Below are 13,316 nucleotides of genomic sequence, written 5' to 3' on the forward strand. Positions count from 1 at the left end.
AGACTCTTTTGCAGAATATCAGCTTCAAAGTCCAAAACCTTTGCAGGTGCCTCCTCTTTCTCTCCCCCTTACCTTGTAACTTTCATCTATCTCCTGTGAACATATGTTTCCTTTCCCCCCACACTCTGTGACTTTTCTTCATCCTCTGTGAATGTATGCCTGCGGGTGGCTCCAAGCCCTCACCTATGCATCCCTCCCCCGTGGATCCTCTTTATTCCTAGGACTCCATAAACCTGCCTATTTTATCCCTAAAATTCCTTTCAGTATGTACTTATTTTGTTCTCAGTTGTTTAGGATTTCAACTGAATTTGTGTGCTTATTTGCTTTAGAGACATTTTACCTAGTAATGGCATTAAATCCTATTTTGATTCTAGCTTCATTATCTCTTTTTCTCTTTATTCTATTATTATTTACCCTATTCATCAATATTCTTAAAAAATTAAAGTTAGTTAAAGCACACTTTTATACCTGAAAATTATTTTTATTCCTTTCAATAGCTTTGCAATATTTCTGGGTATTATGAGCAAAGTACACTACAAAGTAACAGTGATATTATATTGTTTGCACTGTGAAGGAAAGACCAACCATGGCCTTGCCAGTGTGGCTCAGTGGTTGAGCGACATCAACCTATCAACCAGGAGGTTAAGGTTCAATTCCCAGTCAGGGCATATACCTGGTTGTGGGTTTGATCCCCACTGTGTGGTGTGCAGGAGGCAGTCGATCAATGATTTTCTCTCATCATTGATGTTTCTCTCTCTCTCCCCCTCTCCCTTTCTCTCTGAAATCAATAAAAATATATTTAAAAAATGACTGGACTTATTAAAAGGAGAGAAATTGCTAAACAAATGGTATTGTCTGACATGTAAGAGAAGGTTAGTGATTCAATAAATGATTTTCCAGTTGGTCAAATGTAGATAATATGACAAAGTGAAAGGAAAATTTTTACAGTGTCCCTTGGGTTAAGGCTGATGGAATACATAGTCCCTGGCAAATAATGAGCACTTAATATTTGTTGAATTTAAGTTTCTGTAAGCCTTTTTCAGTCAAAGAGGTAACCATACATATTGTGACTTTAAAAAGGACTATATCCCCATATATTTTTCTTGTTGCTCAGGGGTGCATTACCAATTACATTTTCTATTTACAATTACATTTCTATTTAATTTTGATAAATTAAAATCTTCTTTCAGGTTTTAAAAAATAATCATTTAAAAGTACGTCATCTCCTCTGTAATATTCCCCTCCCACATACATGCATACTCCTTACCCACTCCTTCCTCTTTTCTTAAAAAGCTCCTATTTCCAGTTATTACCTTAAATGTGACGTTCCCGTGGTGATACCATTATTCTCAAAACCCACTCTCTTTCCTTGTGTGCTCATCTCCCAGGGCCAATAGAGGAAGTTGCCCTTGCTAACCCCAGCCCTGGGCCCAAGGACTTATGTTCATTTCTTTCTATTCTGGTCATCAGGGACCCTGATGTTCTTTTCTATTCCATGTTGCTTCTACTGTCATCACCCTTGATAAATTGAGTGCCTGTCTTGATGACTCTTTAATACTTTTACATAGCTCACCCACAAAAGCTCATCCTGACTACCATCATTATCAGAACATCTCTATCTCCAGGATAGGGAACATTGGAATTTCCTGTTTAACCATTTTTACGTGTACAGTGCAGTAACGTAAGTACTTTCACATTGCTAAGCAACCATCTCCAAAACTTTTTTCATCTAACTAAACTAAAATTCAATATCCATGAACAGTAGTTCCCCATTCCTTAGTTAATTTTTGTATATATTCTCCAAGAAACTGTTTCAGGTTTTTCCCACTTACCCTCAAAAATTCAAACTCATGTGTATTTCTATTAATCTCTACAATTCTTCTCACAATCTATTTTATGAAAAAAGATTCAAACCATTTATAAGATTTCAAGGTCATGTTCCTAGTCCTTAAAATCTCTCTCATTCTCTCACTTTTCCTCCTCTCCTATAAAAAAAGAAGTATCCCTTCTCCTTTTCAAAGCTTACTCTTCCAGTAGAGTTATTTCCCTCTCTCTTCTCTGTCTCCACTAGGGCTTTACCATATCAAGTTTTCTACTTTTCATTGGTTCCTTTCTTTATGAATTAAAACATTCTCAGGAGTCCCACATCACAGTAAAATACTGTTAGGGTTGCCGAAGGAGGAATGCATGAGGCCAAAAGTGGTAAGGGATTATAAATTTTTTAGGTCATCTGATACCAAATGGGCTGAGCCCCAAAATGTCACCATCACCCAGAGACAGGAAGTCAGAGATTTTAAAGGACTCTAGGCCAGTGGCCGGCAAACTCATTAGTCAACAGAGCCAAATATCAACAGTACTTCTTCAAAACAGATACGCCCAGGCCGAAAACTGACTTCTACGCATGGGCCACGAAGTTTCAATCACACTGTATGCGCGCCCACACGTGGTATTTTGTGGAAGAGCCACACTCAAGGCGCCAAAAGAGCCACATGTGGCTCATGAGCCGCAGTTTGCCGACCACGGCTTTAGGCAGGTTTTTTCTGGGCAGAGAATTCTCTGGGTAGATCCGGATCCTAGGAAGTTCCAGAGGGGAAGTATAATAGTCTCAGCAGGGGAAATATAATAGTCTCAGTAAGTAAAATGGAATGTCAGTTGTGAAGTGATCTAGTGGAGGGGGTGTTGATTCAATTATTTGATCAGATGTAACACTCCAGCTTTTTTGTTTTATGTAATAGGGGCGAAGGTCATATCTTCTGTAGTTGCTTCCTGCTTGGGGCGGTCCCTAGCTATGTTCTAGTCGGCTGGAACATTGTATAGGTTTCTCATGGTTGGAGTGAGGTGTTGCAGCAGCATGATTTCCCCAAGAGACTGGTTGGTGAAGGCTCAAAAGCAGTCCTGCTGAGCGACTTAGGAGGTAAAAGCTGGTCCTGAGGCTGCCACAGTGTCACTTGTCTGGTTTTGCTACTTTTATGGGCCTGGAGCTAAAATACAACTCAAGCCTAGATGTTATCTTTAGGAAGGAAATTATCAGGGCTCTAAACTGCCTGCCTAGTGATATGAAAGGGGAATATAGGTTACCCTGGGGGTGAGGTTCTTGTTTTCCCAGTTTTGCCCCTTGCTAGGAGCTTTCTGGCCCAGTGAGTTTCTCTACCTATACCTGGCCCATCATCCTTGCTCTGGAGATCTCAGGGTCTACATCTTCTCCTCCTGAATTCTTTCAAGGAAAAAGGTGTTCAGGGTCTCTTAGCTGCTTCCTGCTTAAAGGGGATGATATTTTCCTTTAAAGCCAAAATCCTTGCTCTCTGTCAGAGAGACAATGAAGCCTGAGCAAAAGAGGTTGTGATGGTGTCTAGGGGTGGTATATCCCGAATACAATCAGGGCTTGTAACATGGTGGAGACAAACTGTTTTATAAATTTTAGTGTTATTGAGGCAACTACTAGAACAGCAAAAATTATAACAAACTAGTGGCTCGGTGCATGAAATTCATGCACATTAATAGAGATCAAAGAAAATCAGTAAAAATATATATGAAAACCTTCCTCCTGTCAGAGTCTGGGGCGCATCATGAGACCCAGAGTCAAGTCCCTACCCACCCATGTGTGCCTCAAAATCACACGAGACCCAGACCCAGCAATTTTAGTGTTATTGAGGCAACTACTAGAACAGCAAAAATTATAACAAACTAGTGGCTCGGTGCATGAAATTCATGCACATTAAAAGGGGATTAATTAGAGGAAATATTTTAATATTGCTATTTGCCCTTTCTCTATAATCGAAGTGTTAGAGATCAAAGAAAATCAGTAAAAATATATATGAAAACCTTCCTCCTGTCAGAGTCTGGGGCGCATCATGAGACCCAGAGTCAAGTCCCTACCCACCCATGTGTGCCTCAAAATCACACGAGACCCAGACCCAGCTGCTCCCCGCCCCCATTGGGCTAGATCCAGACCCAGCCGGTCCCACCCTTGTCAAGCCCGCTGGGCAGGGGGGCACAGCCTCAGGTCCCCTGGCTGGCGCCAGGGTAGGGGGTGCACCTTGAGGTCCCCTGTCAATCCCCGCTGGGTGGGGGGCATGGCCTGAGGTCCCCTGTCAAACCCCGCCAGACAGGCGGTGCAGCCTCAGGTCTCCCAACCCAGTGCCAGGGTGGGGGGTGCGGCCTCAGATCTCCTGGCCTGGTGCTGGGGCAGGGGGCGTGACCTGAGGTCCCAGTCAAACTCTGCTGGGCAGGGGGCGCAGACTGAGGTCCCCTGGCCTGGCGCCAAGGCAGGGTGCACGGCCTGAGGTCCCATGTCAAGTCCCATGGGGGGGGTGGGGGCGGCGCACAGCCTCAGATCCCTGCTGATTGCTCATTAAACTTGTTACAGGAACTAAGCCTCCACTGTGGACGCAGACCATCTTGTGTTACAGAAACCCCCGCCTCTGCTGCAGGCACCGCCATCTTTGTGGGAGAGTGACAGTCAATTTGCATGTTCCCTCTTTATTATATAGGATGGTCTGGCGAAAGGAAAGAGACATTAGTTTGGAGGGTTGTAGTCTAATATAAAAAAATGAGGTTTATTCTCTTAGCTTCATTTGTCTTTGGGTGTGGTTGGCAAATGGCACTAATTGGATTTCTGTTATGTGTCTCCCTGAGTAGGTTGATTTAAGCTACTTATTCTCTGGCTGGGGAGGAATAGTGCAAATCATTACTTTTAAGTGTCCTTGGTTTACAGAAGATAGGATTTACTAGATGGCTACAAACTGCTTTAGAATCTAGGTTTTCTAGATGGCTGCAAAATGCTGTTTAACCATCTCGGTTTCCCTATTCTGCTTGTCCTGGCTTACTGGCCTGTGTCATTTATATAACTTCCTTTTAGTATTTCTCCCTACAAACCTATAACTTTCACAAACCTTCTTACAACGTTAATTCACTTTCCTTTTCCTTCAAAATGCATATCCATGCCTTGTGCTTCTATTACCAAAACCATACAATTTCTTTCCAATTTAATTAGAATTCTTAACTCTTAGAAACCTTAATTTTCCAATGATAACTAAAAAATAAACAACCAGCATTTCTTAGATTGACATTTATGAACACTCTCCCTTTCAAGAAACATACCTTCAACAAAGAACAAGACGTTACATTAAGTTAACAAATCTACTTTATAGATTTTCTGTAACAAAAGCTAAAGTCAGTTGAACTTAAAAATTAGAAAATTATGTATAGGCATATGAAGCTAGAGAAAAGGTGGAGGAAAGGAGGAAGCAGGCACCAAATGTTAGCATCATCAAAGAAGGAATGAAAGAGGGCAAAAGTAGTAAGGGATTATGAATTTACTAGATCATTTGGATATCAGATTGGCTGAGCCCCAAAATGGCACCAGCACCCAGGGACAAGGAGTCAGAGATTTTAAAGGATTCTAGACAGGCTTTTTCTGGGCAGAGAATTCTCTAGGCAGGTCCAGATCCTAGGAAGGTCCAGAGGGGAAGAATAATGGTCTTAGCAATTGGAATGTGGTCTCAGAAAAAGGGAATGTTGGTTGTGAAGTGGTCTAAAGGTCGGTTCCTATTGGAGGGGGTGTTGACTCAAGTATTTGATCAGACCTAACAAATACCTCAATACTAACAATCATGATACAACATGTATTAAGTTCTTGCTATGTGCCAGGTACTGTGCTAAATGCTTAAAATATACCTTCTCATATAATTCTCACAAATCCAATGACTTCAAATCATGAGGATAAACCATTATTATGAAGAAACTGAGGCTTTAGAGACTAATTTTCCCAAGATCACCTAACTGGTGAGCAGCACTTGCTCTTCTACATGTATTCTGTCAAAATACCATTCTCTCTTTCTTTGTTTCCCTTTCACTATTGTACTTCTTGAAAAAGTCTCACTCCTTCTTCAAACTGTGCAGTCCACTGACGTTTCTTGGAGAGCCCACCATGCTTAAAGGACTCTCTCCAAGGTCTCTAATCTCCAGCCGGGTCTCTAGTGCTCATCACCAAATGTTCATTTTTGAGATCTTCTCTCTTAGCCTTCATAATATGACCTCTTCTCTTTTTTCTGCTTTTCTTTTTGGTCATTTTTATTTATTTTATTTTTTTATTAATCCTTACCTGAAGATATTTTTTATTGATTTTTAGAGAGAGTAGAAGGGAGAGGGAGAAACAGAAAGAGAGAAACATCAATGTGAGACACTTCACTTGGTTGCCTCCCACATGTGCCCCAACCAGGGCTGGGGATCAATCCTGCAAACAAGGTATGTGCCTTGACCAGAATCAAACCCCACTCTTCAGTCCACAGACTGACGCCCTATCCACTGAGACAAACTGGATAGGGTTGGTCTTCTTTTCTAATTCTTTTCTTACCTCTTAAATGTAATATTCCCTATAGTTCCATCTAGAACAAGCATGTCAAACTAAAAGGCTAACACGGGCCAAATAAACAAGGTTCAAGTTTATGTGGGCCGCAAAAAAACAAAAGCTTCAGTTTTCATAGAAACGTAGGTTTATTTTGATAGAGACATGCTGAATACGAAGAGCTAAAATAAATGAGTAAGCATTAACATAAATAGAACATTTTAATAAAAATTAATATTTTTCTTGAGCATTAACTTACCAGACACTGAATAACTGCACAAATTAGTAAGTGTAAAGCAAATAAACCTATTTTTTTTTGTTCTCCAAAAGGAAATATTTCCTGTTGCACACACCAAACAAGTCAGTACAAGACTAATGGTGTGGTAATCGGCTGCTAAAATATTCACTGCTAGTATTAGTGGAGAGAAATGGTGCGCCTGCATGTAAGGCATGTAAGGGAAATGAATGCAATATTAATCAGTCATTAGTGAATGTTGTAGTTTGTTATTAATAATTATATATAACAGGATATTATAAAAATTAAGTTATGAAATCTTTATTAAAACATTTCTTGTATACCGTTATATTGGCTGGGCCACAAAAATATTTGTTGTGGGTCGCATGCAGACCGCGGGCCACAAGTTTGACATGCTTGATCTAGAAACACTATGCTGTCTCTTCCTGCTCCACACTCAGTTCATACAATCTCATTTATTCCTATACCAGCTTCAACTCTTAGGCTTTCACAAATGAAGAACAAATCCACATAGCTAATTCTGGCCTCCTGCTCCCGTGACTTAGTTTCAACTCCCTGCCAAAATGTTCATATAATTGTTCTTCAAGAATCTCAAATGTCACCTGTCCCATATCATACTCACTACCTGTCCCTGCCAATGAACTCCACACCTGAGTTTCCTACCCTGAACCACTGGCACCACTTTAACTTCCCTTCATCTCCTGTCTCCCCAGTCCAGAGCTGATACACCCACATCCAAAAAGGGCTGTGGAGGCTCTGTGGCAGACACAACCCAGAATTGTGAGTGGAACTTAGATTGTAACCTTACCTAGCCACTAGGGATTGTGTGACTTAGTGGAGCTGGAACAGAGATCTCTGGGACCCTTTCTAGAGAGACAGGCTAGTAAACCAGGACAAGTGGAATAGGGAAACTGAGACAGATAGTTAAACAGCCAAGCAGTTTACATCCATTTTAGTAAATTGCAAAATCCTAACTCCTCTACCCAAGAACACATAAGAGTAAATAACTACCATCAACAAATCAACAAATGACAAGTGCTGGGTAGGATGTGGAGAAAAGGGAACCTTGTACACTGCTGGTGGGAAAGCAGACTGGTGCAGCCATTATGGAAAACAGTATGAAGTTTCCTCAAAAAATTAAATATGGAACTGCCATTATACCCAGTGATCCCACTTCTAGGAATATATCCTAAGAAACCCAAAACACTAATCAGAAAGAATGTATGCATCCCTATGTTCAATTTATAATAGCTAAGATCTGGAAACAGCCCAAGCAGCCATCAATAGATGAGTGGATAAAAAAGCTGTGGTACATTTACACCATGGATACTTTGCAGCAGTAAAAAAGAAGGATCTCTTACCCTTTGAGACAGCATAGAGGGAACTGGAGAGTATTATGCTAAGTGAAATAAGCCAGTCAGAACAAGACAAGTATCATATTATCTCACTCATATGTGAAATCTAATGAATAAAATAAACTGATGGACAAAATAGATCCAGAGACATAGAAGCACAGAACAGACTGTGGAATCTCAGAAGGAAGACAAGGGAGGGGCAGGCTAAAAGGAGTCAATGCGGGGGGAGGGCGGGAAGGGCACATATGTAATACTTTCAACAATAAAGATTTAATTTTAAGAAAAAGAGTAGAGATCAAGCAAAGGACTTGTATGCATGCATATAAGCCCAACCAATGGACACAGACACCATGGGCTGAAGGCATGAGTGGGAGGGTGAGGGGGCAATGGGTCAATAAAAAAAGAGGAAAAAATTGTGTAACAAAAAAGAAAAAGAGTAAAAGGTTTATACTTCTCCTCAACCAGAGGGTAAATAGCTTAAATCACCCTACTCAAGGGAGCTAGACAGCAAAAATCTAATTAGTGCCATTTGCCAACCACACCCAAGGACCGATATAATTAAGGGAATACATTTCATTCTGGTGTATCAACATAAAGCTGATGAATATTCTATTGAGATCCTCCTCTAAGACCTTTGCCTAAACTCTCAGCCTTTAAAACCCTCAAGACCCAGGACCCAGAGTATGCAGAGCATGCTTTTCTTCCCAGGAGCATGCTCATGCCTTTCCGTTCTCCTTCTTTCCTCACAAACTCTCTTAAACTCTAAGGGACCTCATGAAACTTGCAATTGGGGGAGCCATGGGCAGTGGCAGTTTGTCCCAGGCTAACCCCCGAACCTGTTTCCATGGCCCCCCTTTCTCTGACTTTCCAGTGAGCTGACAGATGCCCCACCTAGGTTCACTTCTTTCACTATGACTTTTATTTCTCAAGTGAACCAAAGCAGCCCCGCCTAAGATCCCTCCTGTTTCTTCTTCTGTCCTACACCCTTCCTTATTTCACTGTCCCCACTTTAATAAACATACTCTCAAAATCACCTGGATTTGTGCTGTGAAATCTTTCCTGCACAAATCAAAAATGACACACTACTGCCCGGCTCTGTGCCTGTTTCATGTCCAGTAACACTAGGACTGTATAAAATGCCTGCAGCACTCATCACCTTCATTCTCTCCTTACCAGTCTCACTAACATTGCCCTGGCTCTGTCCTCACTACTTTTTGTCAGGCTATTTTAGTGCCTTCCTAACTGGCCTAAACTTACATTCACAAAACACATTTTTTATTATATTTCACTTGTTTTAAAAACCTTTAAAAGATTCCAGTTGGCTACAGGATAAAATTCAAAGTTCATATTGTTGCTCTCACAGCCTTCTACTTTCTGGTCCCTACATAACATGAAATTTAGCTTTGTCTAAATTGGATTACATATGTGGTTGGGATAAGCACTTAGGGCGTAAAAATAATTCTAACCTTTTTTTAAAATGTATTTTTATTGATTTCAGGAAAGAAGGGAGAAGGAGGGAGGGGGAGGAACATCAATGATGAAGAGGGAGAGGGAGAGGGAGAGGGAGAGAAACATCAATGATGAGAGAGAATCATTGATGGGCTGTCTCCTGCATGCCTCACACTGGGGATTGAGCCCGAAGCCCAGGCATGTGCCCTGACCAGGAATTGAACCATGACCTCTTGGTTCATAGGTTGATGCTCAACCACTGATCCATGCCAGCCAGGCCTAACCTATTCTTTACACTAAATGTAATAGTGAATCAAAAATTTAGGTTTTAAATAGTAAGTTATAAGAGTTTTAGAAAATGTCATAATTTATTTATAATCTTTGAAGAGAGGAGGGAATCCTTTAGAAGCCAAGCACAAAATCCAGAATTTCTAAAAGAAAACATTGATTAAATTTTACCTCAGAATATTTGAAAACTTATGTGTGAAGAAAAAATACCATTAACAAAGTCTAAAGACAAATTATAGTGGAAAAAAAATTTTAACACATATCACAGACAAGGATTTAATTTCTTAATTTACAAAGAGTTTATATAAATTAATAATTTATTTAAATTGACAACAGATGTGTTTTTAAAAAATGCTCAATCTCACTAAATAATAAAAAAATTGAAAGTATGAAGTATTGTCCTCTCTATAGAAAAACAAACATTTTAAAGGTGATGACACTCATTGCTGCTAAGGCAGTGAAGAAAAAGGCATGAGCCTGGATTGTTGAAACAATTATAAATCAATACAAACTACAGGAAGTTAATTGGGTAATATCTATTAAAATAGAAGATGCATGTACCCTTTGGTACAGCAATTCTACTGCTAGGAAGTTATGCTACCAATGAACTTACAAAGATTTACTAAGAATCAGAACACACACACACACACACACACACATACACACACACAGCTGTCAGTTGCAACACTGGTGATATTAGGGAAAAAAAAAGAGGGGGTGAAGGGGACAGGAAGTGATTAACCAAAGAACTATATGCATATATGTATAATCCATGGGGCCTGAGGTGGGGCAGAAGCTGGGTAGAGGGGTCAAAGGTGGGTAAAATGGAAGACAACTGTAATACTGTCAACAATAAATTTTTTTTATCTTTTTATTTTTTATTTTTTAAAAATATTTTATTGATATTTTACAGAGGAAGGGAGAGAGATCGAGAGTTAGAAACATGAATGAGAGAGAAACATCGATCAGCGCTCTATCAACTGAGCCAAATCGATTAGGGCAGTAATTTTTTTTTTTTTAGAGAAAAGAAAGGAAAAACTAGAAACAGCCAAAGTGTTAATCAAAAAACGATTAGTTTTGGCATACTTATATGATTGAATACTATTTATAATGCTTCTTGTAAAATAATATTTCTGACATCTCAAGTATTCATGGTGTAGTGTTAATTAGAAAATGTGAAAAATCAACTTAAAAATATTTGTAGTGTGATTCTACTTTTTTATAAAAAATAGATATGCACAGTATTTCTACATTGAAAGAAAAAGTCAGAATCTATAGCATATATGCTTTCCTGTCAATTACACATTTTCTAAGTGCATATACATCATTTTTATAAACAAAAAAAAATACTTCACAAGTTTTAAACTTTGTAGAAAAGAGAAAGGCAATTAAACAATCTGTTCCCTTAAATTCTGTATACCGAGCAATAAACACTAACTAGAGTCCATGTCATAGAGGTTTGATAAAAATTAATGATTAACTGAGAAAACTCATTGAAAGTGCTACAGCTAAAATAATGTAAACGCTCTGTTTAGGATTATGCTATGGGAACAAAACATGTTCTTATTCATTCTAACCTACTCAACTGGCTCTATTTGCATTGCCTCATTCATCAAATGCTGTCACTCGATATTGCTTAATCCAAGTGTGTGTATATAAGCAGAGTTAGAATATAACTGCCTCAACTACTACCAAATGTCAACGACAGGAAACCTCATCATTGGAAACCAGCACTTCATTGTTTATAACTTAGGTGAGTATCATAACCAGTGTGCAAAAATATTTGCCTTAAGTTATTGGAAAAGCAGCACAAAAAATTAATGTTTATATTGTGATATAGTCTGAAATATTTTTATTCAAAAGTAGGAGAGTAAAGTGTAAACTTTAAGTCTGAAAAAATAGTGAAAGGAGTGATGGGTTTTTTTTTAGTAAGAGATTTGTAGGTTGTTTAAAGAGAATGCTTTGTTTTTTTAGAATAGGATTTTCTGATTGTTGGTAAATCTTTGTAAGTTCACTGGTAGCATAAATTCCTAGCAGTAGAATATTTCCTAACTATGCTTTTGACTTATCATGTGATTCTTAAAAAACAGCCAGCTTTCTCTGTGTCAATGACTCCATCATAAATGTGGTATTTCAGTTTCTAATCTACCTTGCTTAACTCTGCAAGCTAAGGGTTTAGAGCAGAGTTCCTCCAAGTGTGTTCTCTCAAACTAGTCCATAGGGGTATTAATAGAGGCAGTGATTATTTACAAAATTAAATAATTACTGAAAATAATTAAACAAAGATAGCCATGATTCTTCAGTGAAGGACTGGCATCACCTTTACTATGCTAACGTAAGTTCTGACTTCCCAAGAAATGGAATATAGATTGAACATTTCCTAGATTTATTTGAAAATGTAACATTTTATGTTTGTTTGCTTTTTAATGTGTATCCAGGGGAATTTTTTTTCTAGGGCATAATCATCCATGGATAAAAGAGAAAACAATAAAAAAACCCAGCAATGCAATTTTCATGTTATCAGTAAAGTAGTATACCTGAATGCCTACTATGTGCAGATTACTGTTTGACTTATTTTCTGTACAATTTAAAGTTTAACTACAATAAGGTTACTGACCTGAACTATCCCATGTTATGATTAAAAATTAACTACCATATTAAAAAATGTATTATTTCAAAGAAGTTGGAAAACCAGCATTTGAAGTTAAATTCCCCGTTCTGATTCTTTTATTCCTACATTTGGATGGGGAAGAAAAGGAGACAGGGTAGGGAAGCTCTGGAATAACAGATTCTGGTCCCAGTTCAGCTTATGTGATCCTGAGCAAGGCACTTAATTTTTCAGTTTTACTTGGCCCACTCATCTATAAAGTTAGGAGCTCAGTAAAAGAATGTCCAAGACTCTTTACTTCTAAGTGTTCTTGACAGTAAAGGTGAGAAAATCAGATAAAGAAGATAAGGATTTCTGTGAGGCCCTTAAGCTCTGTGAATAATATTCATTCTCAGGGGCAGAAGAGGGAGTCCTCAACTGCCCTATCATTGAAGGATTTTGCCCATGAAACTGTCTGAACATAGTATGGCTGCATGGAAGATTCTACTTCCATCTAGACAAGAAAATTTTAGCCTATTTAGGGTTGGCCAGGGACAAAATTAAAGGCGCATGAAGTTTATCTTCCAATGAGTCCTTTGACCCAGGAACTCAATGCTGCTTCCTTACCCTGCTAGAAAAGCTGAGCAATATGAAGAAATTTCAATGGTAGCCAATCCAATAATTTGGATTTTATTTTGTTTAACCTAGAAAATAAAAGGCAATGCTTAATAAAGGAAGCAATAACTATTGTAGAATTCAGCAATATCAGAGAGATTTTTAAGTTTTATTGCTTAAAGTATTACAAAGAGTATTACATATGTGTCCTTTTTTTTTCCCCGCCCTTGGCAATCCCTTCTCCCCTACCCCCAGTGTCTTATGTCCATTGGTTATGCTTATATTCATGCATAAAAGTCCTTCGGTTGGTCTCTTACCTTGCCCTTATGCCTCCTAACCCTCCCCGACCTTCCCATTGTAGTTTGAAAGTCTGTTCGGGGCTGCTCTGCCTCTGTATCTATTTTTGTTCATAAGTCTTTG

Source organism: Myotis davidii, unplaced genomic scaffold (genome assembly GCF_000327345.1).
Source record: "Myotis davidii unplaced genomic scaffold, ASM32734v1 scaffold408, whole genome shotgun sequence".
NCBI lineage: Eukaryota > Metazoa > Chordata > Mammalia > Chiroptera > Vespertilionidae > Myotis > Myotis davidii.